This window comes from Bufo bufo, chromosome 3, assembly GCF_905171765.1.
Source record: "Bufo bufo chromosome 3, aBufBuf1.1, whole genome shotgun sequence".
Classification (NCBI taxonomy): domain Eukaryota; kingdom Metazoa; phylum Chordata; class Amphibia; order Anura; family Bufonidae; genus Bufo; species Bufo bufo.
In genome coordinates this window covers 584,916,151-584,944,103 of record NC_053391.1, presented here as the reverse complement: position 1 = coordinate 584,944,103, position 27,953 = coordinate 584,916,151, and the positions used below count along the sequence as shown (strand labels likewise).

The 27,953-nt window shown below is 49.2% G+C and overlaps 1 protein-coding gene across 2 annotated transcripts in view; it reads left to right on the top strand.

The window, feature by feature from the left end:
• The window catches only part of CALCOCO1 (calcium binding and coiled-coil domain 1), a 165,159-nt gene that overhangs the window by 74,962 nt on the left and 62,244 nt on the right, over positions 1–27,953 (top strand). Inside the window, exon 1 of one of the 2 annotated variants that reach the window (XM_040425826.1) lies at positions 4,465–4,526. The exons of the other annotated variant lie outside the window; for it this stretch is intronic. The gene's annotated coding sequence lies outside the window, so the exon portion shown is untranslated. Of the gene's footprint in view, positions 1–4,464; positions 4,527–27,953 lie in introns of those variants that run through there. 2 annotated transcript variants of the gene reach the window in all.

Sequence of the window (27,953 nt, the reverse complement as noted above, 5' to 3'; positions counted from 1 at the left end):
GGGGCACACAACTTAAAGGGGAAGTGTCAAAACATGCAAAACAACATGTTGCCACCAGCAACAAGCATGCACGGCAAAAGTGTCATGGTCCACTACACCAGACCATGACACAGCCGTGACACAACCCCTTTAATTATCAGAAATAGGGTCTGTCATTACTTTATTCTCTTAGTATATGGTGATGTATGGCATCTAGACAAAGTGATTTGTCTATTTTAATCTTTTTAAGGTTCAGCTACATCATGACATGTGTCGCGTGACATGAAAGTCACGCAACATTTGAGATAATGATTGTCAATGGTGTTGCAATGTGACACGTGACATGCTGCAACTGTGATGCAACAGTCGCAAAAAGTCCAGACCTGATAGATTTTGTGGCACACATCACAAGTCGTGCGTGACTTTTCCTCAATTGAGTGTAATGAAAGTGACGTGCGACACGCGACACGCAACTCGCCTGTGACTTGGCTATATTTTACTGAAATATTCACAGACAAGTCCTACATACATAGTTATGTCACATGACTTTTGCCATGTAGCCTAACCCTAATACACAGCTGCGCTTCTTCCTGTGTCAGCTGCATTTTTTTCTAAATATCTGTGAAAATTAATTTTTCAACTCTAAAGGGCAATTTCACATGAGCAGATTCAGTGCGGGGAATACGCCCCATGTGACAGCAGCATTTCCCGTACTGTACACTGCTCCTCTGACAGAAACTAACAACATTATAATGATTTATAATGCTGTGTATTCCTGCCCGACCTCAGCTTTACTGAACTGTACTCACATCATACTATCAGTACAATTCAGTATAGCCATGGTCGGGCAGGAACGCACGGCATTATAAATCATTATAAGGGTCTATTCACACGATCATATCAATGGGTATGCATCCGTTCCGCAAATTTTCCAGAACGGGTGCGGACCCATTCATTTCAATGCTTAGTGCTGTCCGCATCCTTGGTTCCATTCCGCGGCCCCGCAAAATTATAGAGCATGTCCTATTCTTGTCCGCAATTGCGGACAAGAATAGGTATTTTCTATATATCGCCGGCAATGTGCAGTCTGCATAATGCGGAACGCCCGTGGCCGGTATCTGTGCAATTTGCGGACCACAAAACACTTACGGTCGTGTGAATGGAGCCTAATGCAGTGAGTTTGTGTCACAGGAGCAGTGTTCAATATGGGACATACTGCTGACACAAAGAGTGTATTTCACGGACTAAGGCCTCCTGCACACGAACTTGTGCTGCCCGTTGCCATATTGCGGACCGCATTTGCGGATCCGCAATACACTGGCACCGTTCCGTGGGCATTCCGCATCTCGGATGCGGACCCATTCACTTCAATAGGTCCGCAAATCCGGAGATGCGGAATGGTGCGGAACGGAAGCACGGAACGGAATCCTACGGAAGCACTACGGAGTGCTTCCGTGGGGTTTCATCCCATACTTCCGTTCCGCAAAAAGATAGAACATGTCCTATCTTTTTGTGGAACGGGCGGATCGCGGACCCAATAAAGTGAACGGGTCCGCAATCTGCTGCGGCTGCCCCACGTTCGGTGTTCGTGCATTGCAGCCCACAATTTGCAGGAGGCCTAAATACGCCTATGTGTAATTGCCTAATACGCCTATGTGTAATTGCCTAAAAAAGATGTCAAAACACCAGAAAGAACGCCAACAGCTTCAACATGCTGCGTTTGAAAAAACACGACAGAGACCCAAAGAATGCCATCTAATAACCAAAAACTCCTCTATTAAAAAAAATAAACTCTTGTTTTGTCTGGGATCTATATTTCCCATAGACCTTCAGCTAACATCTGAAGTAAAAAAAAAAAAAAAAACGACACTAAAAATGCTGAAAAATGGCATGTGTGAACCCACTCTTAGGCCCCTTGCAGACGAGCGTGTCCGGATTAGGTCCGGATGCGTCCCGGTGCATTGCGGCAAACCCGCGCGAGTAGATACCCAATTGCAGTCAGTTTTTGACTGTGATTGCGTTCCTTTGTTCAGTTTTTATCGTGCGGGTGCAATGCGTTTTGCACGCGCGTGATAAAAAACTGAATGTGGTACCCAGACCCGAACTTCTTCACAGAAGTTCAGGTTTGGGTTCAAGGTTGTGTAGATTGTATTATTTTCCCTTATAACATGGTTATAAGGGAAAATAATAGCATTCTGAATACAGAATGCATAGTACAATAGGGCTGGAGGGGTTAAAATTTTTTTTTTAAAAATTAAACTCACCTTAATCCACTTGTTCGCGCAGCCGGCATCTCTTCTGTCTTGTTCTGTGAGGAATAAGACCTTTGATGACGTCACTGCGCTCGTCACATGATCCATCACCATGGTGATGGATCATGTGACGGACCATGTGATGAACGTAGTGACGTCAACAAAGGTCCTATTCCTCACAGAACAAGACAGAAGAGATGCCGGCTGCGCAAACAAGTGGATTAAGGTGAGTTAATTTTTTTATATATTTTTTTAACCCCTCGAGCCCTATTTTACTTAGCATTCTGTATTCAGAATGCTATTATTTTCCCTTATAACCATGTTATAAGGGAAAATAATAATGATCGGGTCCCCATCCCGATCGTTACCTAGCAACCGTGCGTGAAAATCGCACCGCATCCGCACTTGCTTGCGGATGCTTGCGATTTTCACGCAACCCCATTCATTTCTATGGGGCCTGCCTTACGTGAAAAACGCACAAAGAGGAGCATGCTGAGATTTTCACGCAACGCACAAGTGATGCGTGAAAATCACCGCTCATGTCCACAGCCCCATAGAAATGAATGGATCCGGATTCAGTGCGGGTGCAATGCGTTCACGTCACGCATTGCACCCGCGCGGAAATCTCGCCTGTGTGAAAGGGGCCTTAGGCCTCTTTCACATCAGCAATATGGATTGTGTTGGGATCTGTACAGGAAAAAACTGATGGTTTTGCTCAATCTGCTTTTTCTGTGATTCCGTTCAGTGTGTGTGTTTTTTCGGAGCAGATGTAATCAGTTTTGATATGTTTTTCACACGCGTGAAGAAACACTAAGGCCCCTTTCACACGGGCGAGTATTCCGCGCGGGTGCAATGCGTGACGTGAACGCATAGCACCCGCACTGAATCCTGACCCATTCATTTCAATGTGTCTGTGTACATGAGCGTTGTTTTTCACGCATCAGTTCTGCGTTGCGTAAAAATCGCTGCATGTTCTATATTCTGCGTTTTTCACGCAGCCCTGGCCCCATAGAAGTGAATGGGGCTGCGTGAAAAAAGCATCGCATCCGCAAGCAAGTGCGGGTGCAATGCGTTTTTCACTGACGGTTGCTAAGAGATGTTGTTTGTAAACCTTCCGTTTTTTATCAAATTGCATTGCACCCGCGCGGAAAAAACTGAACAACTGAACGCAGACAAAACTGACTGAACTTGCTTGCAAAATAGTGCGAGTTTCACTGAACGCATCCGGACCTAATCCGTCACGCTCGTGTGAAAGGGGCCTTAGGGCTCTTTCACACGAGCGGATCCCGTGCGTGGAATCCGCTGCGTGAAAGACAGCCAAGCCCCGTCCCGGACAGCAGAGACACGGAGCAGTAACATGAGTGATAATGCTCTTTTGCCTCTCTGTGATCTTTTTACTACAAAATCACAGCGACAACTTTATCTCACTGTGATTTTGTAGTAAAAAGATCACAGAGAGGCAAAGAGCATTATCACTCATGTTACTGCTCCGTGTCTCTGCTGTCCGGAGCGCGGCTTGGCTGTCTTTCACGCAGCGGATTCCCCGCACGGGATCCGCTCGTGGGAAAGTGCCCTAAAGAATAACAATCTACATCTCCAACCATCCGTGAAGACCGCATTGCATCCGGATTCCTTCCTCTTTTCACACAAGCCCCATTCCCTTCTATGGAGTCAGAGCTGCGTAAAAAATACGCACAATATAGAACATGCTGCGATATTTACTGTACGCAAGAGCTGATGCGCGAAAATTAACGAATCCCATCTGATGGAAAAGTTGCTGTTAACATTACATAGCATAGAAAATCCATGGCTATTGGTTCGGACATGCTGGATCTTTTTTTCAAAGTCAAGGCTCCGAGGGTTACAGTATTTGCACTTCTGAAAATTCAGGGAAAGTCAATAAAACCACAAAAGGTGAGAATACTTCACAGCAGAGTGTACAGACATTATACTTTATTATTGTTATCATTTATTATGTTATATATCGCACATCCTTGAGAATCTCAGTGCACTGACAATAAAGCTGTTCCTGGCTTCTGCCCACACCTCCCTGCTAGTGAGCAACGGAAACTTTCCTGTCTATAAAACAATAAAAACTCCAAAACTGCCCCGTAACCCATAGCAACGCGAATCCTGCCGAGGCTTCTGACCTTCTGCCAGCGCAAGTCTTTCTGGGTAATGTAGTACGTTCTAACAGAGCGTACAGTCTGCTGATCCCGTGCTGAAACTACAACTCCCAGGTAGCACCGCGCAAAGCTTTTGTTGTTGTGGGACAGCTGATTTCTGAGTGCGGGGGTAAGAGGTTTTGTTTTGTTGCTATAGGGGGGTGTTGTGTGCAGTGCCGCCGGGTGTATGAGGGCGGGTGGGTGCCCGGGTTGGAGGACAGGGCGACCTGAGGTGATATGCTTCAGTGAAGCGGGGCCATGAGTGCTGCGCAGCAAGTCTCCTGCTGCTGTATAGGCCTCGTACTGGCGGCTGCCGGGAGGAGGAGATGCCAGAGCACAGCGATTTGGAGTTTCCTCTCCACCATATGTTTGGCTCCAAGACCCATGAGGGAGTATAGGAAGATGTAAAAAATCCCCTCCCCCCACTATAAGATAATGCCTGGCTGCAACTACTACTCCCATAGTGGTGGGCACCCAGTTCCCCTGGGCTCCTGAATGGCAGGTCTGCCTAGAGCTGCACCACAGATACCATAGCTCATAGTTCACACTCCCAAAATTTGCTGCAGATTTTAGCCACCAAGATGTAACATGTGAACCTAGCCTAGAGTCTGGTTCCGCTGGGTGACGGACGCAATGATGATGGGTATAGTAGCTGTCGCCAAGCTTTCCCTGGCAGGGGTTGTCCACGATCAGAAAAATATGGCTGCTTTCTTCCAGAAACAGCACCACACCTGTCCGCAGGATGTGTGTGGTATTGCAGCTGATCCCCATTCACTTAGCGTGGAGCTGAGCTGACCAGACATTCCCTTAGTAAATGTGCCCCAATGACTGCACCTTGGAAAATTGTGGGCCATGGTCGCTGCTGCCAGGCTGTGTTTCTGAGACCATGCACATCTAGTACGCAGTTTTCTGAAGGCGTTCCCCACCGTATGCGTCAGTGACATATTGGTAATGTGTCTGATAAATGGTGCACCGAGTCGTGCTACAACATGGGGGTCTCAGCAGTCAGTACCCCATAAAGGTGATTGCTCATGACTGTATGTATTTTGAGGAATGCAGCTACACAAAATACGGATCCTGTCTGTGTGAGGTCTGCATTTTATTGTGAACAAATTGACTTCAGTGGGTCCGCGGTCCGCATTTACGGCAAAGAATAGGACATGATCTTTTGCGGAACGGAAGCGGAAAAAAACACAGATGTCTTCTCTGTGCCATCGGCATCCATATGTCTCTGTGCCATCGGCATCCATATGTCTCTGTGCCATCGGCATCCATATGTCTCTGTGCCATCGGCATCCATATGTCTCTGTGCCATCGGCATCCATATGTCTCTGTGCCATCGGCATCCATATGTCTCTGTGCCATCGGCATCCATATGTCTCTGTGCCATCGGCATCCATATGTCTCTGTGCCATCGGCATCCATATGTCTCTGTGCCATCGGCATCCATATGTCTCTGTGCCATCGGCATCCATATGTCTCTGTGCCATCGGCATCCATATGTCTCTGTGCCATCGGCATCCATATGTCTCTGTGCCATCGGCATCCATATGTCCATTTTGCAAAAGATAGAAAATGTCCTATACTTTGAATTTCTTGCAGGAAACGGAAGGCATAAGGAGTACCTTCCGTTATTTTATTTTTTTGCGGATCCATAGAAATGAATGGTTCAGTATACAGTCTGTATACGGAACGCAAAAAAACCCGTTTGTGTACAAGAGGCCTAATTTATTAAGTGTTTAATGCCTCATAATACATTCCTGTCCTGCCGTGTGCCAGAAACCGAAGTCTTCAATAGTGTCTTAGGGGACTTAGTAAAGGTCTCCCAATGAGTCTGCAACAGAATGTGGACACCAAACGGACCGCATATGTATTTTGCAGATCCCCGGTTTGCGGACCACTAAATTCATACCGTTGTGTAAATGCACCCTTAGGGCCCCAAAGCAAGGGCAACATATGTGAGGCTGCCACAGCCAGATCCGGACCCATTCAAGTGGAATCAGTCCGCACCAGTCCTCACAAGTTCTATTTTTTTGTGGTGCGGAGAGAAACCCCACGGAAGCACTACGGAGTGCCTCAGTGCTTCCGTTCTGCACCGCACCTTCCAGATTGAGGACCCATTCAAGTGAATGGGTCCGCACGGCTGTGTGCATGAGGCCTTAATCAGATATTGATGACATAGCTACTTACTCAATACGCCATTAGTATATACAATGGAAAAGAGTATTACACTCACCGGTAATCCGGTTTCCTGGAAGTCTCCATGACACCAAGTCCTGAGATTGACTTCCTTCTGATTGGACAGGAAAAACACAGAGAGGTTAAAACCCCCACCCCCTCCTCACATCACCAGTGTATTTTAACGAAGAACCCCAGGATGAAAGGATAATAGCTAATAGCAGAAAAAAAGGGTGGGATATATGTGGTGTCATGGAGACTTCCAGGAAACCGGATTACCGGTGAGTGTAATACTCTTTTCCCCAGTCGTCTCCATGACACCAAGTCCTGAGACAATATCAAAGATACAATTAGGGGGGGGCGACTGCCGACAGGACCTTACGTCCAAATCTTAGGTCGTCATTAGCAGCTACATCTAGTCTGTAGTGCTTAGTGAAAGTATGAACTCTTTTCCATGTTGCTGCCCTGCAAATCTGTTGTAAGGAGGCTGAGGCTTTTTCCGCCCAGGAGGCAGCCATGCCTCTCGTAGAATGTGCTTTTAGGGAAGCAGGGACGTCTTTTCCCTGAGCTTTATATGCTTCGGAGATTGCCATCTTAATCCATCTGGAGATGGAACTTTTTGCCGCTTTCTTCCCTTTGTTAGGACCTGAAAATTGGACAAACAGATTTTTGTCTTTTCTCCAAAGGCTGGTAGCTTCCAGGTACTTTAAGACCGCTCTCCGGACATCTAATGTGTGGTAAGTGATTTCTTGATCGTTTTTCGGATCGTCACAGAACGAGGGGAGAACAATGTCCTGAGACCTATGGAAGGTCGAGACTACCTTGGGGAGGAAAGTCGGATCTAATTTGAAAATTAATTTGTCCTCAAATATTGCAAGGAATGGTTCTTGGATGGACAAGGCCTGCAGCTCACAGACCCTTCTGGCTGAGGTTATTGCCACCAGAAAAATCGTTTTAATGGTAAGCCATCTGATGTGGATAGAGTCCAGAGGTTCGAATGGATCGGAGGTTAGACCCCCTAGTACCGTATTAAGGTTCCATGGTGGCACCATGTTTCTAATTGTAGGTCTGATCCTATCTGCTGCTTTAAGGAATCTGGATATCCAGGGATGTTCCGTTAGCTTGGTATTATATAGTGCTCCTAAAGCCGATACCTGGACCCTAAGGGTATTGGGGGATAGACCTAAATCTAGCCCTTCTTGAAGAAAATCCAGGATTAGTGAGATGTTGGCTCTAAACTGGTTGAAGGAGGTCCCAGACCAATCAGCAAATTTCTTCCATATTTTTTGGTACTTGTCGTTGGTACTCTGTTTCCTGCTAAGGAGTAAGGTGTTCACTACTTTTTTTGATAGACCAAAGTTTAACAAGTTGGATTCTTCAGAATCCAGGCTGTTAACTTTAGTATTTTCAGGTCTGGGTGAGAAATGGGCCCCTGACTTAGAAGGTCCGGCCTCTGAGGTAGAAGGAGAGGAGCTTCCACGCTGAGGGCTTTCAAGAGGGAGAACCAACTTCTCTTGGGCCAGAAGGGGGTTATCAGGATTAGTGTACACTTTTCTTTTAGGAACTTCTGTAACACTCTGGGGATAAGCGGAAATGGGGGGAAGGCGTAGACTAAGCTTGTTGTCCAACTCTGGTTGAGGGCGTCTACTGCCCGAGGATGATCCCTGGGGTTGAGGGAGAAGAACTGGTTTAGCTGATGATTTCTCCTGGATGCAAACAGGTCTATCGTCGGCCTGCCCCATCTCTTTGTGATTAAATGGAAGGCTTCTGGAGCTAACATCCATTCCCCTGGGTCTAGTCTGTGCCGGCTTAGGTAATCGGCCTGAATGTTTAAAACTCCCTTCAAATGAACCGCTGAAAGAGATTGAATGTTGCCTTCTGCCCAGGAAAAGATTTTGTTTGCCAGGTTTTGTAGCAGGCGATGCCTTGTGCCTCCCTGGTGTTGGATAAAGGCCACGGCTGTAGCGTTGTCCGAGTAGACTAGGACGTGACGACCCTTTGCCAGCTGACTTGTGTGTTTCAGTGCTTCCCACACTGCCCTCAGCTCCTTGAAATTTGAGGATTGCTGGCTCACGTAATTCCCCCATGTTCCCTGGTAGGAGTTCCCCTGGACGACCGCTCCCCACCCGTGGAGGCTGGCATCTGTTGTGATGACTAGAGGGAGATCTTGTGCCCAGAAAATCCCGTTTTCTAGGTTCGAATTGCTGAGCCACCAAGTTAGTGATTTTTTGGTCTCTGCATCTAAGAATATTTTCCTCTCTAGGGTTAATTGCGATCTGTTCCATTTGTCTAAGATTAATTTCTGGAGTGGTCTTAGATGGAACTGTGCCCAGGCAACTGCTGGAATGCAAGCGGACAGACTCCCTAGTACCTTCATGGCCTGTCTTATTGAACAGAATTTCTCCTTCTTGAACTTCCTCAAAGCTGTCTGAAGTTTTACTATCTTTTGAGGTGGTAGAAAGGATCTTTGGGAGACTGTGTCTAGAGTAATGCCCAGAAAAACTTTCCGTTTGGATGGGATTAAATCCGATTTTTTCCAATTGATGAGCCAACCTAGGCTCTGTAGATGATCCAGGACTAACCCGAGATGGATTCCCATGGTCTCTATGTTGTCCGCCACTACCAGTAGGTCGTCCAGATAGGGGATCACACAAATTGCCTTTTCTCTCAAGGTTGTCAAGGCTTCCGCCATTACTTTGGTAAAAACCCTTGGGGCAGAAGAGATCCCGAAGGGGAGACACCTGAACTGGAAATGCTGAATGTTTCCCTCCAATTCTATTGCGAACCTTAGGAATTCCCTTGATGACCTGTGAATTGGGACGTGATAATAGGCGTCGCTTAAATCTATTGTGGCCATCACTGCATCCTTTTTTAAGAGTTTCACTGCTGACTTCAGGGTCTCCATTTTGAATTTTTGATATCTTACGTATTTGTTTAGATGTTTCAGATTTATAATTACCCTGGATTTCCCGTTTGGTTTCTTTATAATGAAGAGGCGGGAATAGAATCCCAGTCCTGTCTGATTTTTCGGGACGGGCTCTATGGCGTCCAAGGTTAATAGGTTTTTTATGTCGTTTTTTAAGGTCGCAGTTTGAGATGGGGGAAGGGTAGTGATCACATATTTCTGTGGAGGGGAAGAGAGAAGATCTATCAGATAACCCTCTTGTATAATACTTAAGATCCACTGGCTGTTTGTTACATGCTCCCAAGATCTTAAAAAGGAGCTGAGTCTTCCCCCCACTGGTATGGCGTCATTGTTTGTTGTTGGATGAGGAGGCTTCGGCCCGATTTGGGTTGAAGAGGAAGCTTCTCCCCCTGCCTCCCTTCGCATAGCTCCACCTCCCAGTCTTCCCTTTATCTTTTTTATTTTCGGGTTGAAAAAATCGGTCACGAAAGGGCTGCCTTTTTTGTTTATATCTTTCCTCTGGAAACCCTCTTTTTTTTTATTTGTCGCGTTGTCTAGGATTTTATCTAGATCTTCTCCGAAAACGTACTGACCGTGGAAGGGGAGTGCGATTAATTTATTTTTAGATGTGATATCTCCTGACCACGCTTTAAGCCATAGTGCCCTTCTCGCTGTATTTGAGAGAACAGCTGTACGGGCGGATAGTTTAACAGATTCAGCCGCTGCGTCTGCTAGAAAGGAGGTTGCCATCTTTAATAGAGGCAAGCTCTCTAGAATTTGATCCCGTGGTGTCTTATTGACCAGATGTATCTCTAGCTGGTCTAGCCAAAGGCTCAGTGTTCTGGCCACACATGTGGAGGCAACGCCCGGTTTGAGAAGAGCCGCCGTAGTCTCCCAGGTCTTTCGCAAGAGACTCTCCGCTTTCCTGTCTAGAGGATCTTTCAATTGTGCTGAGTCTTCAAACGGTAGGGCCGTATGTTTTGCTACCTTGGCCACTGGCGCGTCTACTTTGGGAATGGTCTCCCAATCCGTACAGTCCTCTTGGCTAAAGGGGTAGCGCCTCTTAATTCCTCTTGGGATAAAGGATCCTTTATCCGGTTTTTCCCATTCAGACCTAATTAATTTTTGGACACTATCAGGGACTGGAAAAACGGCCTTCTTCCTTTCACCTAGACCCCCAAAAATTTCTTGCTGGGTAGACCTAGGGGTTTTAGGCATCTCCATCTGAATGGTGGCCCTGATGGCCCTGATAAGTTCATCAATATCTTCAGGATTGAACAGGAAGCGCTTATATTCGCCCTCTTCATCTGAAGATGCCGGGTGTCTTTGGACAGATTCGGAGTCTGAGACTGCCAGCCCCTCAGAGTCGGAATCCAGGATAAGTGATTTAACACTACGGGCGTCCTGAGTGGGGGGAACTTTGGGGGGAGTAGGTTCTCTGGTAGTTAAGGCTAACTGAACCTCTTCTTTTACCACTTTCCTAATGTCTTCAATTAGACTAGAAGACTCAGACTTGATGACACTGGCAGTACATTCTTTACACAGGGGCTTGGATCCAGTGTTAGACAATCTTTTGCAGCAAATACCACATTTTCTAGTTTTTTTGGCTGCAGAAGCCGAATCCTTTTCTCCCTGAAATGGTAAGGGAGGAAAGGATGAGCAGACTGAACCCACCATACAAAGCATGTACCTGAGAACAGGTTACTCACTGTCCCAGGGTTTGATGCAGGCTCGGTTCCAGAGCCCGGCGTGAGGGGGGTGCTCATCTTGACTCCCGACCGCTTCAGAGATGCTTCACCAAAATATGTGAGCCGCGCTATGCAGGGCGCCGTTACACAGGTCCTGAGCGTTTTTATAGTGTCTCCATGTGCTTCTCATGCTGCAGGACCTGTGGCGCATGTTGATGACGTCAGCGCGCTTAGCTCCGCCCCCGGCGTCTGACGTCATCTGCCTGCCGGCCGGAAGGGACACATCACAGTGCCGATCCGCCGTGTTCCTCCTTCCCTCTGCATCAAGCCCTCCGGGACCGCCGCAGAGGGAATCTTCGCAGGGGCACTACCTATGTGCCCGAGCCCAGGCCTAACCAAACGGAGGAGGGAGAGCTGCACTGCAGATCCGACCTCGGCCCAGATGAAAAAATAACTCCAGGTGAGCCCAAACGAGCTCCGTGCACCTCTCCTGCTTCCTATCCTGATGGGACAGGAAAAACACTGGTGATGTGAGGAGGGGGTGGGGGTTTTAACCTCTCTGTGTTTTTCCTGTCCAATCAGAAGGAAGTCAATCTCAGGACTTGGTGTCATGGAGACGACTGGGGAAAAACTTATTTTAAGGGGTTGTCTGGCAATCTTATATTGATGTTCCATCCCCAGGATAGGTGATCGGTATTAGATAAGTGGGGGTCCGACACCTTGCATCCCCACCAGTCAGCTGTCCAGTAGCTTTGGCACTGAAGCTGCACAGCTCCATTCACTGTGTAGTGGCCAGAGCTGGTTACTGCAGCACTGCTCCTGTTCACTTGAACTACACAATGGACGGAGCTGTTTCAGCGCCTATTTCTGGTGTCAACTGCTTGGTGGGGTGTTGGGAGTCAGACCCCCGCTGGTCTGATATTGATGACCTATCCTAAGCATAGGCTTTCTGTATAGAAATCCTGGAGAACCCTTTTAAAGGGGTTTTCCCATCTCAGACAATGCCCCCATTGTCTGATAGGTGCGGGTCCCGTACCTACAATGAGAACGGAGCGGGGAAATGAACGGAGGGCGCACTGAGCATGCGCAGCCTCCCTCCATTCATTTCTATGGGAGCGGTGCGCTCCTATTCACTTCTATGGGAGCAGCGTTTGGTGGCGGACGGACCGCAGGAAATCCGGGGTCCTCCAGCCACAGCTCTCCCCGCTCCGTTCTCGTTGCAGGTGCGGGTCCCACCGCTGGGACCCGCACCTATCAGACAATGGGGGCATATCCTAGCGATATGCCCCCATTGTCTAAGATGGGAATACCCCTTTAAGTCATGTTTATGACGATGTATAGAAAACCTGTGTAGCAGTTTCTTTACATTTTGTAAACCCTTCAGCATTTGTAAAATGACATTTAGTACACCAGCTCAGAAGAAAAGGGATATTTATTGACGGCATTTTCTACCAAAATCATCATATTGTCTTAGGAATATATGGCCGCAGTATACTTGCTATATGGAAAACAATAACAAACTGCTGTTGACAGATCTTTCCTGGTCCAGTCACACAGGGTGGATTGGTGCCATCCTAAATGCAAAATGTTGATTTAGATCCACTCTTTGAAAAAGTTGCATCAAAAATGACCTTGGCCTTGAAGCACTTTTCGCAACTATACGTGTCAGTAGGGCATGTCTTAACGTTCTTCATTAGTGGGGCCTCTCCATGGACACAGACTGTTCTCTGCATCAACATCATAAACTGCTAGAATGTGTCCCTGAGTATATAATACTGCACTAGAAGAATAGGTTGTGTGGACTGGTAAATTAACCCCTTGTCAACAGCCAAGATGTATGGATCCATAACTACGAGCCCATGCTGTGCCTCCCTCAGAAAGGTGGCATGTTCATTAGTTGATAAGAACCTACTAACTTTGTGGGCAAAACGTACATAAATACTATAAAAGCCATAATAAGATCTATCAGCAGCTGTCTGAGTCCTTCCTGAATATGACCTGTGCCCTGTACTAGCTGGGCATCATAAAGGTATCTCGCCAAGTCCCACCCCACGTGCATGATGTCAGATTATAGCCCCTATAAAATCAGAATTTTTTTCTGCCATATAAAACCAGATAGCAGCACATATCCCTTTTTTCTAATCTGTTTTTATTTTTTGATTGCAGTTTTCTTCAATTCTATTTCCAGATTATGATTATGGGGCGGCCATCTTGCCTGAGCTATTGTTTTACAGCATTTAGAGATATTCTTTACAGCAGCTACCAAGGGCCATAGACACAATTGTATGGACGTGACTTATAGGAGAGTTTTCTAGCCATGCTTTGTGACCTGTGCAGAGGTCAGGAAGGAGTAGATACGCTGTGATATCACCTACTGTGAATGGTGGATACTGGGTTATCTGCCGTTTTAATCCTGCCTGTGATGATAATGAGATGACTGCTGAAAATTGATCTGTACAAACCAAGAAGCGGCGCCTATTATCAGGATTGGGGCTCGTTCACACAAACGAACCGCATTTGCGGATCCGCAATACACGGGCACCGTTCCGTGGCCATTCCGCATCATTTCAATGGGTCCGCAAATCCGGAGATGCGGAACGGAACACTACGGAAGCACTACGGAGTGCTTTCTGGGGTTCTGTTCCGTGCTTCCGCACTGCAAAAAGATAGAGCAAGTCCTATCTTTTTGTGCAACGGAAGGATCGCGAACCCATTCAAGTGAATGGATCTGCGATCCTCATGCGCCTGCCCCACGGACGGTGCCCGTGCATTGCGGACCGCAATTTGCAGTCCACAGCACGGGCTTCACACGTTCGTGTGAACAAGCCCTTTCATCACGTGTGCGAAAACTGCAGGATTTTAGGATTTCTCCAGGTGTTGTGAAACTACAACTCTCAGCGTGCACACTTGCTAAGCTGTTCTTGGAACTCCCACTGAAGTGAATGGAGCATGGTGGCAGTCATAGCTTCACCACAGCTGGAGAGTCGGAGGTTGCTGATCCCTGTAATAGATCATTTTCCAATCACACATTCCCTTTAAGGAATTGCTGTCTTTTAGAATATAGGTGTTAGCAGTGATTTCTTGGGCAGAGTAGCTCCTTGGCATCTAGAAAGTGAAGAGTTAATACTGAATTTGAAGAGAGGAAAGGATGATTCATGACCTGGCAGAGTTCATGTAAAATATGGAAACAAGCTAAGCTTTGCCCACAGATGAAATACTGGTTCTTGTCCTTTGGTATTCGTTCAGAGTTTAATTGGGATTAAGAATATTAAAGTCAATTCATTATAAAGCTTACACGGAGGACCCAGCGAAAACAGCTGTCAGAGGTTGGGGCACAGGCGCAGTAAAACAAAGCAACAGATTCAAATTCTCCCTGTGAGATCTGGACGAGATCCAAGTGGCAAGCACCCATTGGCATTGAATGTGTGGCTCTATTAACTCATTTTTATAAAGAGACTGATGAACTATAAATTGAAGGGCCGGGCTATGCTTACTGAATATCACTGAAAACGGAACCCATGGAGCTGTATTTTATAGGCTTGTATTTCTATACAGACCACATCTATAAATATGCAGCACGTGTTGTCAGAGGATTTATCCTTCCCATAGAATTCTATAGAGTATGATCTATAATGGTGATGCAAATATACTGGAGCTTAAGACATACCTGGGTTTTCAAAAAAAACTTTTACATAATGGTTGTGCTTCTTTTTACAATCATAAATGTGGAGGAACAGGTCTTTTTTGGGCTTCCCTACTGTCTTCTTCAGCCATATTATTCCCTGTTTCAGCTGCACAGCTAGATGCATTTCTCTCACAAGCAGGGCCGGTTCTAGGTGAAATGGGGCCCTGGGGCGAAAAACAATAAGGTTCCCCCCCCCCCCCCCCGCCATGACACTTGATGACTTTTACAGAAGAAACTGTATATTGTGGGGCACGTTGTATGCTATATGTGTATAACATAAACATATTTCATATGAAAACTTAGTTACTTGGCTTGACCCTTGGGGATCTTGGACACCACTTCAACACTTTGGCCGGGGGCTCGGCGGAGCTGATGTGTTTTATCCTAATGAGAAAGATTTCATAATAAGGATTTGGAGAATGGGCAGAGGGATAGCAGAGCAGGGAGAGGCTGGTGCTGCTACTACGGGGTCATACCATGGGGGAGTAATAATGCCCCCCTAGTAGAAACAATTCTCCTTATAATGTGACAGTGCAAAAAATACCCCCTTGTAATGCCCCCAGTTGAGCTAATGTCCCCATAGTGCCCCCATAATGTGCCAGTATAAAATACCCCTATATAGTGCCCCCAGTAAATGCCCCCAAAGTGCTCCTCTCCCCCTCCCTCCTAGTGCCCCCCATAATGTACCAGTATAAAATGCCCCATATATAGTGCCCCAGTAGATCCCCTTAGTGTCCCCCATAATTTATAAGTATAAAATACCCCTTCTCAGTGCCCCCGTTTATGACCCCATAGTATTCCCCCCCCTTCCCCATAGTACCCACCATAATGTGTCCCAGTATAAAATGCCCCTATACAGAGCCCCCCATATAGAATACCCCTTCTTTGTGGCCTCAGTAGATGCCCCTATAGTGCCCACCAATAATGTGCCAGTAATAAGTGCCCCCAATAATGTGCCAGTAATAAGTGCCCCCAATAATGTGCCAGTAATAAGTGCCCCCATAGATGTCCCCCAATAATGTGCCAGGAAAATGTGCCCTCATAGATGACCCCCAATCATATGCCAGTAACAAGAGCCCCCCCCACCATCATGTGTCAGTAACAAGAGCCCCCCCATATCATATGCCAGTAGCCAGAGCTCCCCGCTATCATGTGCCAGTAGCCAGAACCCCCCCTATATCATGTGCCAGTAGCCAGAGCTCCCCCTATATGATGTGCCAGTAGCCAGAGGCCCCCCCATATCATGTGCCAGTAGCCAGAGACCCCCCCATATCATGTGCCAGTAGCCAGAGGCCCCCATATCATGTGCCAGTAGCCAGAGCCCCCCCTATCATGTGCCAGTAGCCAGAGCCCCCCCTATCATGTGCCAGTAGCCAGAGCCCCCCCTATCATGTGCCAGTAGCCAGAGCCCCCCCTATCATGTGCCAGTAGCCATAGGCCCCCCGCCCTCTATCATGTGCCAGTAGCCTGAGCCCCCCATCAACATGTGCCCTTAGCCATAGGGCCCCCCTATCATGTCCCAGTAGCCATAGGCCCCCCTATTATGTACCAGTAGCCTGAGCCCCCCCATCAACATGTGCCAGTAGCCAGAGCCCCCCATCATGTGCCAGTAGCCACCAGTATTGTACACAAAAAAAAAAACCACTTATACTTACCTCCATGTCAGCGATGGGATGCAGGTCTCTTCCGGCCTGTGTCCCGCACTGTACGGCTCAGGGCTCAGGCGGCGCGATGATGTCATCGCGCCGCCTGCGCCGGCCTCTGATAGGCTGCAGGCACTAGGCCGGCAGCCTATCAGAGGAAGGGGAAGGGACGCGCCTCTCCCTCCCCTGCCCTGCTGCACAGCCATCTGTATTGCTGTCCTGAGGACGGCGATACAGATGACTATGGAGATGAGCGCTTCCATAATGGAAGCGCTCATCTCCGTGTGACTGTCCTGCCTATAGTTAGTTGCCGGCCGACGCGGGGGGGGGGGGGGCCCCTTTGCCTCTATGGAAGCGCCGGCCCTGCTCACAAGCAAGGGGCCTTTTGTGGAATCTACCTGTACTGTATTACTGTGATAACCTTTGCCTTTCTTCCTACTAGGTTTGTTTTTAGCTTTGGATCTCATGGAACAGATAAGGAGGGATAAATCACACTTACAGAAAAGCACTTGGAAGCTCTTGTGATGTTCAGAAGCAGTGTAGAAGCAGTTCTTTTATCAGGATCAGGATCTGAGCTAGCTCTGACACGCCCCAATTTCCTGTGAGCCATCTTCTGTGTCTCTGTTACCAGGGACGGATGTTGCCTGAGAACAGACAGTGGACCGCAGTGTAGGCGGAAGTGAGCCCCCTACTGGCCATGACTTTACAGCTTTTTTCAGGTGGATGCAGGCATATATTTAAAATGAAGTGATTTAGAAATGTGCTAGTTACATAATTATCTATTAAGTGAAATGAAATAGAGTGAAAGTACAGTGAATCTTTAAAGGGGTATTCCTACTACCTGAATGCAGTGGTCGGAGATCAAGCAGGTTGTGCTACACTGTTTCTGTGGCTCCCATACAAGTAAATGGGAATTACAGAAAAGCATAGCACGGTGAGTGGCGCTGTTTGACATCTCAGACCTTATGGAAACAATGTAGCTTGGTGTTACACTACTCCCATATAACGCAGGCTGCTCAGCTGTATCCATATGCCCTGGCTGCCAGTACTATATGCTCATTCTATAGAAGAAGTGTTCCCCTCATCTATCAGACATATATGGCATATCCTGTGGATATGCAGTAAATGTTTTAGGGCTCTTTTACACTTGCGTTGTCCGGATTGCCGGAGGTGCCCGCCGGATCCGGAAAAACGCAAGTGAAAATGCGTTCAGTGTTACTATGGCAGCCAGGACGCTATTAAAGTCCTTGTTGCCATAGTAGTAGTGGGGAGCGGGGGAGCAGTATACTTACAGTCCGTGCGGCTCCCCGTGCGCTCCAGAATGACGTCAGAGCGCCCCATGCGCATGGATGACGTGATCCATGTGATCACGTCATCCATGCGCGTGGGGCGCCCTGACGTCACTCTGGAGCGCCCGGGGAGCCGCACGGATGGTAAGTATACTGCTCCCCCGCTCCCCACTACACTTTACCATGGCTGCCAGGACTTTAGCGTCCTTGCAGCCATGGTAACCATTCAGAAAAAGCTAAACGTCGGATCCGGCAATGCGCCGAAACGACGTTTAGCTTAAAGGGACACTGACAGGCCTTCTGAGCATAGTTAGCTCTTTATATGCCCCCCTAGGTCTTATAATAAGTTCCCAATTCATATAAGTATTATCCCTGTGCGCATTATAAAACGTTAAAAATAATCTTTATAATCACCTCTCCTTTCTGCCCAAGGGGCGTTCTTTGCGGCGCATTTGTGCCCAGCCGCGTCCCAACTGCCGGGTCCTTAGACACGCCCATCTCATTAGTATTCACTTCGCTGGGCGGTATTTCTCAGTCCCCGACATTCGGAGATCATGCGCATGTGCCCGGCACCCTCGCTCGCCGGGATCACATTGCGCCAAGTGAATACTAATGAGATGGGCGTGTCTAAGGACCCGGCAGTTGGGACGCGGCTGGGCACAAATGCGCCACAAAGAACGCCCATTGGGCAGAAAGGAGAGGTGATTATAAAGATTATTTTTAACGTTTTATAATGCGCACAGGGATAATACTTATTTGAATTGGGAACTTATTATAAGACCTAGGGGGGCATATAAAGAGCTAATTATGCTCAGAAGGCCTGTCAGTGTCCCTTTAAGGCCGGATCCGGATTAATGCCTTTCAATGGGTATTAATTCCGGATCCGGCCTTGCGGCAAGTGTTCAGGATTTTTGGCCGGAGCAAAAAGCGCAGCATGCTGCGGTATTTTCTCCGCCCAAAATTGTTCCGGTCCGGAACTGAAGACATCCTGATGCATCCTGAATGGATTTCTCTCCATTCAGAATGCATTAGGATAAAACTGATCAGGATTCTTCCGGCATAGAGCCCCGACGACGGAACTCTATGCCGGAAGAAAAGAACGCAAGTGTGAAAGAGCCCTTAGATAGGAATACGCCATCCAGCTACCCCAGTCCTACATTTCCATTTCATCCACCATGACGGCCCACATTGAGATTGACCCTTGACCTCTGTAGGGGCAGGAACACATAGAGAGTTTAAGAACCCCCCACCCCTCCACCTCTTCAGTGCTTTCCTGCCCCTACAGGGGCCAACACGTGGAGAGTTCCTCCTTCATGGAGGATAAAATAACCTTATTTTCTTTATAGGTTCTCCAGCTGGCCTCCCGCGGCAGGGGCTAAGGCTGGCCAGCTAGGAGCATCGAGGACCCTCGTCTTGGCTTATGCCGGGGCCTGTGGTCCTCCCCATACCTTCATACTTCCTTCCCTCCTTGAGGAAGCAGTTGGAGGTGCCGGCTTCTCGGATCATCAGCGCGCTGCGCTCGGCGTCCTTTCCTTCTGGAGGAGGGCCGAGCGCTAGTGTCCGGCAGGGGGAGCAGGTGCGGCGCATGGAGCGTCTCTATGGGCGGGCCGGGCGACGCACGTATCCCTTAGTAGGCTGGTGCGGCGCAGGCCTACGCCGTCAAACAGAGCGCAGCTAGATGACGTCAGACGCCGGGATTTTCAAAAAGAGAAGACCGCGGTTCCTTTCGGCCCCTCGCCTGCTACACCGCGATGTCTGAGACACCTGCTCCCCGCCAGGAAGGTCCTGATCCTTCTGCCACCAGTACCGTGAGTCCCCTTCTGGGGGGTGTATATTTCAGTTTACTAGCCTGAATTACTAATGCTGGGATATCTGGTTGCTTCCTTCTGCAGGGCAGCAAGGAGTTAAAAACAAAAACAAAACCCTTAAAATGCTGTGCTTGTTCCAAGCGTCTCCCTGAAAATTATAAAAAGAGGCTATGCAAACCTTGCACTACGGAAATTTGGAAGGAAGAGCAACCAGATATACTCTCGGAAATGAAGTCTTTTATTTCAGACGAGATTAAGTCCTCTTTAGCCACCTTGTCTACCCCCTCCAGCAACCCCATCCCTTCTAAGAAACGCAAACTGTCCGTTATTTCTTCTTCAGAGGGCGAAGAGGTTGAAGTGGCCTCCGCCTCATCCAGACAATTTCCTAATGAGGAACCCTTGTCGGACGGGGAAATTCTAGAAGAGGATAAAAAATACTTTTTTTCCGCTGATGAAATGGAGGAGTTGCTACGAGCGGTCAGGTCCACTATGGGCATCGAAGATACTCCTAGGCCCCGTACGGTACAGGATGAGATGTTTGGGGGTCTTAGATCCAGGTCTTCTATTGTTTTTCCCATCAATGAAAATATAAAAGAAATGATATTGGAGGAGTGGTCAGATCCAGAAAAGAGGCTCGGTGTTCCCAAAGAATTCAGGAATAGGCTCTGCTTTGACCCGTCTGAAAGCAAAATATACAACCAGACGCCTAAGGTCGATTTACAAGTGGCCAAGGTAGTGAAAAAGACCGCCCTACCCTTTGAGGATTCCTCTCAGCTAGGCGATCCTATGGATAGAAAGGCAGATGGCCTCCTAAAAAAAAAAAAAAAAAAAAAAAATAATCCTGGGAGTCAGCTATGTTTGGGGTAAAAACTAATATTGCTCCTACCTCCGTCGCCAGAGCGATGTATATATGGCTAGGAGAACTGGACGAACATCTAAAAAACAAGACTCCAAGAGAAGAGATCAGGGACTCTCTCCCCCTTCTCCGCTCCGCCACAGCATTTTTGGCCGATGCGTCAGCAGAGTCCATCTGGTTTTCCGCCAAGGATGCTGCTCTTTCTAACGCAGCCCGACGGGCTTTATGGATGAAAGCCTGGTCTGGAGACAAGGCATCCAAGGCCAAGCTTTGTTCTATCCCCCTTTTCAGGGGAATTTGTCTTCGGCCCCACTCTGGATAAGATCCTAGAGGGAGCAGCAGACAAGAAGAAGGGTTTTCCAGAGGACAAAGAACCAAAAAAGAAGCCCTTTCGTCAGTACCAACCCCAGCAGAGATCCTACAGGGGGAAAGGGAAGTCTGGCCGATGGAGTTATCCCAAAGGAGGGAGAGGAAGAGGCTTCATCCTCAATCCCCAGAATAGGCAAAATAAACAGCAATGACGCCAGGGTAGGGGGGCGACTAATGGGTTTTCTATCCTCCTGGAGTCAGGTAACTTCAAATCCCTGGGTGCTAAACGTAATCTCTCAGGATTACAGGATAGAGTTCACATCAGTCCCCCCGAGAAGATTCTGCATCACACCTCAGAGCAGATCAGATCTTCCGAAAATCTGGCAAGGTGTCCAGGACCTCTTAGAGCTAGGGGTAATTCAAAAGGTTCCTATCCCAGAGGAAAGGAGAGGATTTTATTCCAGTTTTTTTTTAGTAAAAAAACCCAGACCAATCCTTTCGCACGATAATAAACCTAAAACCCCTAAACAGGTCTATTCTATACAGGAGGTTCAGGATGGAGACCATCCCATCCACAATCCCTCTGATTCCAAAAGGGGCGTTCATGTCGTCAATCGATCTAAAGGACGCTTACTACCATGTCCCCATCCATCATCTTTCCCAAAAATATCTAAGATTTGCTCTGAGGACCAGACAGGTCTATCCATCACTTCCAATATGTCGCCCTCCCTTTCGGTATTTCCTCGGCCCCCAGGGTCTTCACAAAAGTCGTGGTAGAGATGGTGGCCTACCTTCGTCAGGAAGGAATCACAATCATTCCATATCTCGACGACTTTTTAATTTTGGGCAAGACAGAATCCGAAAACCTTCTGGCAACCCAAAGATTCTCGGAATTCTTAAAAAACCTCGGCTGGATTATAAATATAAAAAAATCCACCCTAACCCCATCCATGAGAATAAGGTTCCTGGGTGTGGAATTAGATTCGTCCCTGTTGATGACCTTCCTCCCTCAGGACAAGGCTACTGCACTGACAGAGAAAATCAGAACATTCCAGAGGGCTCGCAATTGCTCCATCAGAAAGGCCATGAGTCTCCTGGGAAGCCTAACCGCCTGCATTCCCTCGGTGGCATGGTGCCAAAGCCACACAAGAGTAATCCAAAATTGGATCTTAACTACTTGGGACGGAAGACAAGTAAGTCTAGACAGGATTTCTCGGATCCCTCAGTGTCACGGAACCATGAACCAGACGTACAACAAGGGATAAGTGAAAATAAGAAGGCTTTATTGAAAATAAAGCTGTAAAGCAAAAGTCCAAACGGATGGCGAAACCGAAGCAGAGTCTTTGCGAAGCCAGAGGTCAGGAACCAGAAGGGTAGTCAGACGAAGCCAGGATCAGGAACCAGCAGGGTAGTCAGACGAAGCCAGGATCAGGAACCAGCAGGGTAGTCGGACGAAATCAGGATCAGGAACCAGCAGGGTAGTCGGACGAAACCAGGATCAGGAACCAGAAGCAGCAGCAGTCTAGAAGCATGTGAACACAGGAGGACCAAGCAAGGAACTGAAGCCACAGACCTCCTATATATATATGAGCTGGGCATCCAGCTCCTCCCAGTGGGAAGGAGGAGCCGCAGGGTGGGAGGCTACAAGAAACCCAGAAACCAAGATGGCCGCCAGCACATGTCAAACGAAGGAGAACAGCAAGAAGGTAAGACCATGACAGTACCTCCCCCTCAAGGGCCCCTCCTCCGCGGAGTAAAGAGCGGTTTCTGAGGGAAGCGTGCGTGGAAGGCTCGGAGCAAGGCAGGAGCATGGACATCTGCGGAGGGAACCCAGGAACGCTCCTCTGGACCATAACCACGCCAATGGACCAAAAACTGCACCCGACCGCGGACCAGGCGTGAGTCCAGGATATTGCTCACCTCATACTCCTCACGATTACCCACTTGGACCGGACGAGGCCGAGGAACCGAGGAAGTGAAACGATTACACACCAGTGGCTTCAACAGGGAGACATGAAACACGTTGGAGATCCGCATGCCAGGAGGAAGCGCAAGGGCATAGGCTACCGGGTTTACCCTGCGAAGCACTCGGAAGGGACCAACAAAGCGAGGCGCCAGCTTGGGAGTGGGCACTCGAAGGTTGAGGTTGCGGGTGAACAACCATACACGGTCTCCGACCTGGTAGGAAGGAGCAGGCGCTCGTCTGCGATCAGCCTGGAGTCTCTGGCGCTGCGCAGAGACCTCAAGGGACTTCTGGATCAGTACCCAAGAAGCACGTAGGACGGAAAGGTGATCCTCCACAGCCGGAATATCCTGGGGAGAGAATACCTCCGGTAACACGGCAGGTTGGAACCCATAATTGGCCATGAAGGGAGACGTCCCAGAGGAAGAGTTCACCGCCGTGTTCCTGGCAAACTCAGCCCAAGGCAGGAGGTCAACCCAATTGTCTTGGTGATCGGAGACATAGCAACGAAGGAATTGCTCCAAGGCCTGATTGGATCGTTCTGCGGCCCCATTGGACTGAGGGTGGTAGGCCGAGGAGAAGGAGAGATGAATCCCCAACTGGGAGCAAAAGGCGCGCCAGAACCTGGACACAAACTGACTCCCCCGATCCGACACAATCTCCTTGGGCAAACCGTGCAACCGGAAGACCTCCCTGGCAAAAATCGTGGCCAACTCTTGTGCAGAGGGTAACTTCTTGAGAGGAACACAGTGGCACATTTTGGAAAACCGATCCACAATCATGAGAATGACCGTATGGCCTCGGGATGCAGGGAGGTCCACAATGAAATCCATCCCCAGGTGTGACCATGGGCGCTCCCCGGTGGCTATGGGTTGCAGAAGGCCCAACGGAAGGTGCCGAGGGGACTTACTCTGGGCACAAACGGAGCATGCAGCTACATATGCGGCGATGTCGGAACGTAGGGAAGGCCACCAGAACAGACGTGAAACAGCCCAGGACAGCTGATTCTTTCCAGGATGCCCCGCAGTCTTGGAGTTATGGTAGGTTCGCAACAACCGAGTGCGCAACTCCTCAGGCACAAAACATCTGCCGTTGGGTCTCCCAGAGGGAGCACCAGATTGAGCCGCCAAAATCTGCTCACCCAGGGGAGAGGTCAGGCTGGTGCGAATGGCGGCCAAGATCTGATTCGGAGGTATGACCGAAGTCGGAATCGACTCCTCCCTGGACAGCTCGGAGTACTGCCGTGATAAGGCATCCGCCCTGATGTTCTTGGAACCGGGTAGGTAGGAGACCACGTAATTAAAACGTGACAAGAACAGAGCCCATCTGGCCTGACGTGGTGTCAATCTCTTGGCCTCAGAAAGGTAGGTCAGATTCTTGTGGTCCGTCAGGATGAGGACCGGAACCACCGAACCCTCGAGCAAGTGCCTCCATTCTTTAAGGGCCTGCACGATGGCCAATAACTCCCTGTCACCAATCTGATAGTTGCACTCCGCGGAAGACAGTTTCCGGGAGTAAAACCCACAAGGAAGCAGAGGACCCTCTGGTGTTCTACGCTGAGACAGAAGGGCGCCTACTCCCGTCTCAGACGCGTCGACCTCGAGGACAAAGGGCAACCCAGGGTTGGCATGCGACAGAATCGGAGCCGACACAAAGGCGGACTTTAGAGCCTCAAAAGCTCGGATGGCCTCGAGCGGCCAGACCTGGGAATTACTGCCCTTCCTGGTCAGATCCGTGAGAGGCTTGGCTAGCATGGAAAAGTCCCTGATGAACTTCCGATAATAATTGGCGAAGCCCAAAAAGCGCTGCAGGGAACGAAGACCACTGGGCTGGGGCCACTGTAAGACAGCCGAAACCTTCTCAGGATCCATGGAGAACTCCTCAGCGGAAATGATGTAACCTAAGAAGGTTACCTGGGATCGGTGAAATTCGCATTTCTCTTGCCAAGCTTACCGAACAGCTTGTTCTCTCGTAACCGTTGCAACACTCGTCTGACATCCAGAATGTGGGCCTCCATGGATTCAGAATATACCAAGATGTCATCCAAATAGACCACCACACACTGCTGCAACAGGTCACGGAAAACATCGTTGATGAATTCCTGAAAGACTGCGGGCGCATTGCACAACCCAAAGGGCATAACCAAGGATTCATAATGACCGGTCCTGGTGTTAAACGCGGTCTTCCACTCATCGCCCGCCTTGATCCTTACCAGGTTATATGCCGCCCTCAGGTCGAGTTTGGTAAAGACCGTGGCCCCTTTAAGGCGATCGAACAGCTCGGAAATCAAGGGTATCGGGTAAGCGTTCTTGATCGTGATGCGATTGAGACCCCTGTAATCGATGCAAGGCCTCAACTCACCGCCCTTCTTTTTCACAAAGAAAAATCCAGCCCCTGCCGGGGACGAGGATTTGCGAATGTGTCCGCGTGAAAGCGCCTCCCTCACGTACTCCTCCATGGCCTCATTCTCCGCTACCGACAGTGGATAGACTTTGCCACGAGGAGGAACGGCACCAGATTGTAACTCTATGGCACAATCGTATGGGCGGTGCGGAGGTAGGGTAACCGCGCGCACCTTATCGAATACATCCCGGTACTCCTCGTATTCAGGAGGCAACAGAGAGTCCGAGGAAGTACACAGCAACTTGACAGACCCATGGATGCAACTAGCCCCACACTGCGGTGACCACGAGAGGATCTCGGCCGATCTCCAATCGAAAGTCGGATTATGCTTCCGGAGCCAGGGGTACCCCAAGACCACCGAGTAGTGTGGAGACGAAATAACCTGGAGGCAGACCGACTCTCTGTGAACGGCACCAATGGCTATCCCCACTGGAAGGGTCTCATGAGTCACGTGTGGCGGCAGAAGGGGTCTGCCGTCTATCGCCTCAAGAGCCAGTGGGGAACCTCGAGCCTGCAGAGGAATGGAATTGGCGGCAGCGAACACATTATCAATGAACAAACCACCAGCACCAGAGTCCACCAACGCCTGGGTCGTCACCGAGCCCCCGACCCAGGAGAGGACAACAGTGATCAGTGGTTTGTCAACACGGGAAACCGGGGACGAGGAGACTCCACCCAAGATCTGCCCCCGACAGGATCTCAGGTGCGAGCGTTTCCCGGACGGTTCGGATATGCCAACCGAAAATGCCCACCGAGACCACAGTACATGCATCGGCCCTCGCGTCTCCGGAGTACCCTCTCCCCCTCGGACAGGCGAGCAAACCCCAGCTGCATGGGTTCACCCCCAGACAAGTCATCCCCAGGAGGCGTGGGAGGAGAGGGAGGCACGGGTGGGACAGCAAACGTAGGCGCCAATCTGTTAGAAAACCTCCGCAGGCTCTCCTTAAAGGAAGGTCTCTCCCTGAGTCTGGTGTCAATCAAAATCAGGAAAGAAATAAGAGACTCGAGCTCCACTGGTAGGTCCTTAGCTGCAACCTCATCCTTCAAGGCATCCGAGAGACCATGAGAGAAAGCAGCGACCAGAGCCTCATTATTCCAGCCCACCTCTGCTGCCAGGGTACGAAACTCAATGGCGTATTCAGCTACGGATCGTGAACCCTGTCTGATGGACATAAGGAGCTTCGCAGCAGAGGCAGCACGAGCCGGCACATCGAATACCTTCCGAAGAGAAGCAACAAAACCGGAAAACTCGGCAACCACCGGATTGTTGTTCTCCCATAAAGGGCTGGCCCAGGCCAAGGCCTTGTCCGAGAGCAGCGAGATCAAGAAGCCCACCTTTGATCTCTCAGTGGGAAAGGCATGTGGCAGCAACTCGAAATAAATGCCCACCTGGTTAAGGAAACCTCGGCACTGAGTTGGCTCTCCCCCAAAGCGCTGTGGAAGAGGGGCAGAACCGGTCATACCCCGAAACACCGCAGGTGCAACAACAGGTGTCGGGGTAGACTCTGGCGCAACAACCGGAGCGGCAGTAGGAGCGGGCCCAGGAGCGACAACCGACCCATCGGCAACGGGAGCGAAATGAGCCGTGCGTTCAAGCAGGGTTTGCAACGCCACAGCGAACCGACCCAACAGTTGATCCTGCTGATCAAGTCTGGCAACCAGCGTGGGTAGCGAGGATGGCCCTGTACCGTCAGAATTCATGGCTTGGTCCTAATGTCACGGAACCATGAACCAGACGTACAACAAGGGATAAGTGAAAATAAGAAGGCTTTATTGAAAATAAAGCTGTAAAGCAAAAGTCCAAACGGATGGCGAAACCGAAGCAGAGTCTTTGCGAAGCCAGAGGTCAGGAACCAGAAGGGTAGTCAGACGAAGCCAGGATCAGGAACCAGCAGGGTAGTCAGACGAAGCCAGGATCAGGAACCAGCAGGGTAGTCGGACGAAACCAGGATCAGGAACCAGCAGGGTAGTCGGACGAAACCAGGATCAGGAACCAGAAGCAGCAGCAGTCTAGAAGCATGTGAACACAGGAGGACCAAGCAAGGAACTGAAGCCACAGACCTCCTATATATATGAGCTGGGCATCCAGCTCCTCCCAGTGGGAAGGAGGAGCCGCAGGGTGGGAGGCTACAAGAAACCCAGAAACCAAGATGGCCGCCAGCACATGTCAAACGAAGGAGAACAGCAAGAAGGTAAGACCATGACACTCAGGCCGTGAAAACAGACTTGGATTGGTGAAAAGTAAAAAGAAGACTGCTAGGAGGCCTTCAGTGGCGGAACCATCCGGTCGTTCAAGTAATCACGGACGCAAGCCTCGGAGGCTGGGGAGCAAAGATAGGAGATCATCTTCTACAGGGTACCTGGCCTGCCGAGATAAGAGACAGATCCTCCAACTACCGAGAACTATACGCAGTCCTGGAAGCATTATTAAAAGGAGAGTGTCTTCCAAAAGGGCGGCACCTAAAAATAATGTCAGACAATACCACAACGGTGGCTTATCTGCGTCACCAAGGAGGGACAAGGTCACGGCCTCTTGGAGAGATAGCAAAAAGAATTTTCTCCTGGGCAGAAGAGAACGCTTTATCTCTGTCCGCCATCCACCTAAGGGGCTGCGAAAACGCAGTAGCAGACTTTCTGAGCAGAGAGACAGTAGATCCAGGAGAATGGTCTCTGAACAGGAATATCTTCTAGAAGATCTCAGAAAGATGGGGCTGTCCAGAGGTAGACTTATTCGCCTCCAGAAGAAATGCGCAGGTAAAATGTTTCTGCTCCCTAAACACAGGAGACAGTCCATGGGCAATCGATGCCCTGTCAATACAATGGAAATGGA